This window comes from Anser cygnoides, chromosome 13 (assembly GCF_040182565.1).
Source record: "Anser cygnoides isolate HZ-2024a breed goose chromosome 13, Taihu_goose_T2T_genome, whole genome shotgun sequence".
NCBI classification, from domain to species: domain Eukaryota; kingdom Metazoa; phylum Chordata; class Aves; order Anseriformes; family Anatidae; genus Anser; species Anser cygnoides.
In genome coordinates, this window is record NC_089885.1 from 14,017,936 (window position 1) to 14,025,345 (window position 7,410).

Here is a 7,410-nt window from a genome sequence, read left to right on the forward strand (position 1 = left end):
CAGCAGGAGGGGACAGTCCCAGGACCCTGCAGAGGCCACGCCGGCTGTCCCTTGCTGCCACCAAGGCTAGGGAGCCCAGGGTGTGACATGCCAAGGAGCAGAGCTGGGGAACACCCCTTTTTCCCGGGGCTCGGCTCCCTCCGCAGGAGCTCTCTGCCCCAGGAACATGTCTGTGCCACCCACCGAACATTTTCCGGTGGCCCAACTGCCACCAGGCACCGCAGGGAGCGCAGAGCCCTGCTTTCTGCACAGCAGGGACAGCCCCCCCAGGAACCCTGATGCTGGGGAAGGCGTTGCATGTGGCTGAGTAAGGATACACCCTCAGGGGTTGGGGCTTCCCCAGGAGCACCTTTGTTCCCCCCCTCGTCAAACTTTCCCCTTCCCTCCACCCCAAGGTGGTGGCCAGCCCTTGTATCCCCCCCCAGCTGTCAGAGACAAGCACCCAGGACCAGCACTACCCCTTGTCCCTCTCCAGCCCCCCCCCCCAGGCCTCCCTTACTCCCCCTGTGAGCAGAGGGGTGCCAGGTGTGGCCCCCTCCCCCTGCACCTCCCCAGTAACGACACCAAGCCCTCGTTCGTCGCTGCCTCCGCAGTGGTTTATTGGTGTGGGCGACGGGAGCCCCCCCAGCAGCAGGGTGGAGGCACGGGGAGCGGTGCCAGGGAGGCACCCCAGGAGCCAGGGACCAATTTCCAGCCTCACTAAAGCAGCAATGCAATACTGGAGAGCAACAGGCAATCCCCAACTCCAGTATTTACGTGCTGCTAGAGCACTGCTGACAGCTTTTCCATCCTAGCACCTCTCCACGGCCTCCAGATCCACCCCCTCCTCCCTCCCGGGACCCCCAAAACTAAGGGGCAGAGTACCTGGCCAATCCTTTTGCTGGGGCAAGGGCTGAAGAGCGGGAGCATTACCTTGAACAGGGCTCAAGGGGGTAACACGCCAGCTGGAGGCATTATGCTCAAGCCAAGATCAAGCCATCCCCGCCCTGAAGAACAAAAGGAGCTGCAAGTCCTTCTGCCCGCAGGGCCAGCCCCACTGAGACACACAAACGCAGACTCACACGGCATGTATTTGTAGCTGCAAAGATGTGCACGTCAGCACCGAGAAGACTTATCTACACATACCTGTTCAACTGAACTAAAGAGATACATGGGAATGCGTTAGCTTCCACATCTATGATAACCAGAAGCTCACTTTCTTGTCTTATCCTTGAGGTAATGAGGCAGCCCAGAATGGTCTGTATCTCCTTGTCCCTACAAACCATGATGTGCTGCTACATCTCCTCAAAGCCCACTGAATGTTGACATTCCAAATGGTATTTTGATTTTTTTTTTTTAAACCATGATATAAGGTACTGAAGAACACTCTACAATGAAGACATTTAACGTGCATGCATTACCACCACGGGACTTTTTTTTTTTCCTTCACAGGTGCTATCATAAAGTCTGTAACTATAAAGAACAAGCAGTTACACAGTGCAAACAAACAAACAGAAATAAGCCATCCCTCCCACCCCCCAAGAACACAACACTTGGGTCTTGGCAAATCTACGCTTTCAGATCTAGATCTGCTGCTTTTGCTGCTGTAAAGATCCTGCAGACCTTTGCAGCCTTCCAAACGCTCTATTTGCAAGTGTCTCGCTGTACCTTCCTCTTAGGGGCTGCTGAACATCATGTGTTTTCCAGGACTTGCAATGCTAGTGTTTAAATACACATCCCAACAGGGCAAACCTATTAAAATCTCCTTAAACTATTTTGACTTTTGGGAAATACCTTTTTTTTTTTTTAAAAAAAAACTATATTATGCTCATTTACTATTTGAATGGATAAATCGTATGCAACCAAAAATTAAAGATACTCTGAAACTTCATCACCTCCCCCCCCTGTACCTGAGCAGAAAGCTAACAGCGCAGGGCAGCGAGCAGCTGTAACTCCGAAGCCCAGAGCCGCCAGCGGCCCTTGCAAGTACCCACACAGAAGCCGTGCAGATAGCCTGACATTTTTGTGTTTCCTTTTGACTTTTTTTCCAGTTATGTGACAACTTCCTTCAATTCATTTTCTTAAAAAGCAGCATCACAAAAAAAAAAGAGAACAATGTCAGAAATGACGCAATTAGTTCAAATCCTCGTGCCGTCCCTTGCAGTGAGCACGCTGGTTATCCGAGTTCCCGTTTGTCCACCTCTCAGTAGTCCCTGCCTTTTTCGCAGACTTAAAAATAGGAATTTCAAAAGGTTTCAGGACCTGTGCCAAATTATTTCAAATTTTAAATTAAATATTTGCCAATGCATTTTTTTGCCAACAATTCTTTTTTCACCCACTCCAGTGTCCTCGATACCGATAGCACTAGTTCCAACTCTATAAAGAGCAACTGCTATTTACTGCAAAGCAGCTGACGAGTACCCGAAGTTAAACCTGTACAAGCTAACACAAAACAACCCCCCACATAATTTTACCTTTTTTTCCTTTAACAATTTGACATGACCGTACCTGTGTAGTCTTATTTCTTTCATCTCTTCAAGTGGCTCAAAAAAAAAAAAAGCAATAGTAAACAAGTTCAGTTTTAGAATCTCTTCTGTGTTTGGGGTTCACCTTTTAACAAATTTCTATTTATATATATATATATAAACAAACATAAGATACGCATGTATACATACACGTGTATACATATATAGATAAAAATAAGAAAGTTTCTAGTCTAGTTTGACAAGGGGGGCAAGAGCTCTTCAGCAAGGATGAGTTTCCCCAAGTGAGGTTTCAATACACGCCCAAAGACGAGCAACACTCACACTGAACACTGGGCAACAGGAAATTTGGGACAGGCAGTGAAATATGTATCTGAGAAAACGTGTGCGTTTTTGACATGAGAGAAGAATGACATTAAGCAATACAAAGCTCTGTGTTTGAATCACCTCATCTCACACTTGAGCTTTTTTTCAGAACGTTTCAAGCTTGCTTTGTGCCCTGGGTTCTCACTATTAAGTCAGAAGGACGGCAGCCGACCGGAGTTTTACCTTGACCTCTCCCGGAGGACCTGCGCTGACCCGGAGGGAGGCGGATGCTGCGAGCGCCTCACAGCGGGCCAGACTCGGGTGCTGGCACTTACCTTCCCAACTCACCTGCGAGCGCTGACGCCTCGGCTCCTTCCGCAGGCGCCTCGCTTGGCGCAGGGCAGTCACCGCTCCCGCGGGAGCTGGAAGGCAACACAAAAGGTTTACGAAGCGCTCCTGCAGGTGCCGTGCGTCGGGTGGGGGCACCAGGCTGCGGCCGTCACCTCGCTGAGGTCACCTCGCCGCATGAACGCGGTGAAGGTTTGGGCGGGCACAAAATTAGGGGGGGAAAACAAACAAACAGACACCAAACAAACAGCTTTCCGCCTCCACAGTTGCAAGGGGTGTGCTTCTTGGAGACTGCACACAAAGTGCACTAACGACCCCAGCTAATGACCCAGGTGCTGCAGGGACGCGGGTGACACCAGCCCTGTGCAGCGGCGGTGCCCTGCTGTGCTGGCAGCCCCAAACACCGAGGGAATCACCCCCAAACGCTGCATCTCAATGCAGAGGCATCGCAACACCTCCGCTGCTGCCACCGCCAACCAAGGGCTCTGCGCCTGCAGTTCACGCACCAGCTATTTCTAGAAATCGAGACTTCTACCTGTCACATATGTAAGCCAGCCACCTACGGAGGTTTAATTAAATCTTCCAAATAACTGGGGAAATCGAACATGCAGAAATCTATTAACGCAGTTCACAAAACAACGCAACTTCTGCTTGCCGAAGTATATTGGGCAACTAAGTAAAAAGCACCCCCCTCCCCTGAAATCCTAAGCTCAAACACACAGAGATTCACCCTCAAATACAGGGATCCCTTAAAATGTAGCTTAAACCCTCCTTACAGCACTATAACAAAATAAGAAAAAAAAAATGAAAAAAAAAGTGTGAAAGAGCACCATGGGAAAGGAAAGGAAATAAATATATGAGCCCATGACAGGACAGATTTGCATACATGCCCTCACTGACTCACACACTCTCCAGGGCTAGATAAGCTCAGAGACATGTAAATATTAAATATTTTCTATATATACATTAAGAACAGAAAAAAAATAAAAAACAACTGTTATTCAACACTTTTTTTTCAGGATACATGCACAAATAAATACTGAAATCGTTTTTCTCACTTAAACGAATTAAAAAAAGCATTTACTATTTTACAAAAAAAAAAGTCATCTCGTTACAGCTGAAGGTCCCAGGCATTAATTAGCGAGACGCTCACAGTTATAGTAACAAGACGAAAACAAGGGGGTGAAAACAAGTACCACCGCTGAAACACTTCGTGTCTGACTGGATCTGAAAAAAAATCACACCACTTTCGTTCCTGCCTTCGTTTGAACAACGAAATTTAAACAAAGTCACGTATTAATATTTACAGATGTGGCTAATAGCTGGAATGGGACCCGCCGTTTGACCGACAGCCACCACATGTTTCCAGCTATTACGTTTCCGATACGACCTGACTCGCGGAGCGGCTGAAGCGGAGCTAAGGCTGCGTGAAGAGCGACGACGACCGGGCAGCACGAGCAGCCAGACGCGGGAGCTGCACGCAGCGAAGTTACTTTCATTTGTACGGGTGCCTACAGCGCATCTCCTCTCCCGGGTGCGCAAATGCCACGCGAAAATCCCTGCTACAGGTGTTTCGCTCAGCTAAGGCTTCTTCCTGGGCCACAAAAAAATTAATGCATAAAATATATACATTTTAATCAATGTTCATGCGTCAAACCCGCGTGAGAGCGGGTGATTTCTCACGCGCTTCATTTAAAATATTTTTTCCCCCTGACTAATCTGCTCAGGAAAAGGGTCAGAGAAGCAGCTTGCGTTTCATCCGAGTAACAGCCTAGGAGAGCCACACGTGAGCTCCAGCAGCACGTACCTCTGCGTGTCAGCCCGCGCCGCTTCGACGCGCCCTTGCTGAGGGCAGAACACCCGGAGCCACGCTGCAGCCACACCGGGTAAATTCGGTCCATGTAAGAAACAAATTCGTTAATTTTACTCGACTCGAAACTTGACCCAAACTCTGCTCCTAGCAGGGCTGACTGCGTTTACCAAGACGGGCCTGGTAACAGGAGGGAAAGCTCCTGGTGCTCGCAAAGGCCTGCAGGATCCGACTTCAACTTACAGTGCTCCAGAAAACCAGTAAAATCCACAGTAAAATTCCAGTATCCACAGTTTTTTCTCAGCACTGCTGAGGAGAAGAAAAGTATGATGCTTCTTGTTACTTCCATTTTTTTTTTGCATTGTCATCTCATCCAGTTTTAAACAACAAGGGACAGATCTGGAAGCACGATTCCTATAAAGTTTATTTGTTAAGAACAGAAAAAAAAAAAATATTGTTTTGTCAGATGGACATTAATTCGAACCATAACAAGCACACAGTAAATTAGTTGTTTTTTTTTTTCTTCTGGAAAAAAAAAATATATATTTGGGTCATTTTGCCTGAAGCATTACTTAAATCTTCCCTCTCGTATTTCACAAACGGTTACTGCCTGAGCGGCTCAGTTTTACTGTATTTCCCCCCAAAGCGGGTTAGCCGAGCACGGGCTCTCGCAGTCGACGGCGAGCAGCGGAGCTCTGCGGGCTTCTTCCGAGCACGAGATGACGAAACTCGGCGGAGGGTCCCTCACCTACCTACGCCCGCACGCGGCACGCGAGCACAACTTCTCGTCGATTTTTGAGCCGCTTGTGTTTTGAGCCACGGAAAAGGCTCGGAAAGCTTTAAAAAAAAAAATAGTAATAATAAAAAACCAACAAACAAACGAAAAAAGCCCAAAGCCATCTCCGAGCCCGCCCAAACGGTGCGGGGCGGCTGAGGGAGCGCCGGGGCTGGGCCGGCCAGGACATCCCAACGGCCGGACAAAGCCGGGGCCGAGCGGGTGCGCGAAGGGAAAAAAAGTCATAAAAAAAATAAAAATAAAAATAGACGGAGAAAAAGGAAAAGCTGGGTCCTAATTTTTCGGGTCATTTTGACTCGGTTCGATCGATTCTTGTTAATTGACGCGCCCAGTATTTTTAACCGGTGCCAGTTTTTCTGTGTTGGAACACTTCAGGCTGCTTCTCACGTGCCGCCGCTCTCTCCCCGGCCCCCCCCCTCACCGCCCCGCGTAGAACCGACGTGGAAACGAATTCGGGGAGAACCGGGGGGGGGGGGGGGGCAGGAGTTCTCCCTTCAGCCCCCCCGCACCGAGCAGCCCCCGCCGGGCACACACCTGCGGCGGGGCGGCCCGGGGGGGTTCTGTCAGGGCCGGCCGGGGGGGGGCTGCGGTGCCGTGACGGGGGGGGTTCTGTCAGGGCCGGCCGGGGGGGGCTGCGGTGCCGTGACGGGGGGGTTCTGTCAGGGCCGGCCGGGGCGGGCCGGGCGCGCTCCCGCCCTAACGGTCCTGCGGCGGGGGGCCGCCGCCCCGCCCCCCGCTGTCACTGCCCCGCTGCGTCACGGGGCCGCCGCTCCCCCCCCCCCTCTCCGTGACCCCCCCCCCCCCTTCCCCAGCGCCTTTGTGCGGCGCCGCCCGCGGGATGGCTCCCGGGGGGGGGGGGGGGGGGGCGCTGTTCGGTGCCGTTTAAAAAAAAAAGAGAAAACTTTTTTCCACCCCCCCCCCTCGCAAAGTGGCGCCACCCCGCCCCCGGTGCCACGGGGGGGGGGGGGGGGGGGGGGGCAGCGCCCCGTTGTTACAACCCCCCTCGGTTTCTGTCCGCACCCCCCCCTCCGCCCCGCCGCCAGCGCGCTCCTGCCCCCCCCCCCCCGCCGCCGCCGCCGCCGCCGCCGTGCCCCCCCCCCCGCCGTGCCGTTGTGGGGGGGGGGGGGGAAGCGGGCGGCAACGGGGAGGGTGGGGGGGTGAGGGGCAGAGGCCCCCCCGCGGCGCCCCGTCCCCCGCCGCCCTGCCCGCCCTCCCTCCTCACCTCCGAGTCCACTCGAAAATGGCGCCGAAACCGAAAAAACTTCGCAAATTTCATTGTAGGCGTTTGCAAGGGCTGCTGGGAGCGGGGGCGGCGGCAGGCACCGCCCGGCGGGGCGGCGCGGGGCGGGGCGGCGCGGCGCGGGCACGGCACCCGCACCCGGCCGGGAGCCGCTCGTTTTGTGTGTGGGGGGGGGACCGACCGAGCCCACCCCGAGCCCCTCCTCAACAGCCCCCGGCCGGCCGGGAGCCGCGTCCCGCAGGGCTGGGGGGGGCTCGAGCAGCGGCAGAGCCCCGCGGTGAGCGCCCCGCTCCCGCAGGTGAGCGGCGGGGGCCGACGAACGGCGCCTTGTGAAGCGCTTCCGACCCCCCCCCCCCCGGTGGAAACGCGCAGGGGCGGCGCGCTGTCGGGTTTGGGGCCCGCGGGCACCGGTGGCGGCAGCGGCAGCGGCGCCTCCTCCGCCCGCCGC

The 7,410-nt window shown here is 53.7% G+C and overlaps 1 long non-coding RNA gene across 3 annotated transcripts; it reads right to left on the reverse strand.

The window, feature by feature from the left end:
* Positions 1-570: 570 nt before the first annotated feature.
* Positions 571-7,077, reverse strand: LOC136791883 (uncharacterized). Of its 3 annotated transcripts, none has more exons than XR_010834870.1 (2): positions 6,945-7,077; positions 571-5,340 (listed from the first exon to the last, which is right to left on the reverse strand). It is a non-coding gene; the product is annotated as an uncharacterized lncRNA (long non-coding RNA). The 3 variants fall into 3 exon arrangements; XR_010834869.1 differs by having other exon boundaries at positions 571-5,763; positions 6,945-7,064; XR_010834871.1 differs by lacking the exon at positions 6,945-7,077 and adding an exon at positions 5,679-6,504.
* Positions 7,078-7,410: the final 333 nt, after the last annotated feature.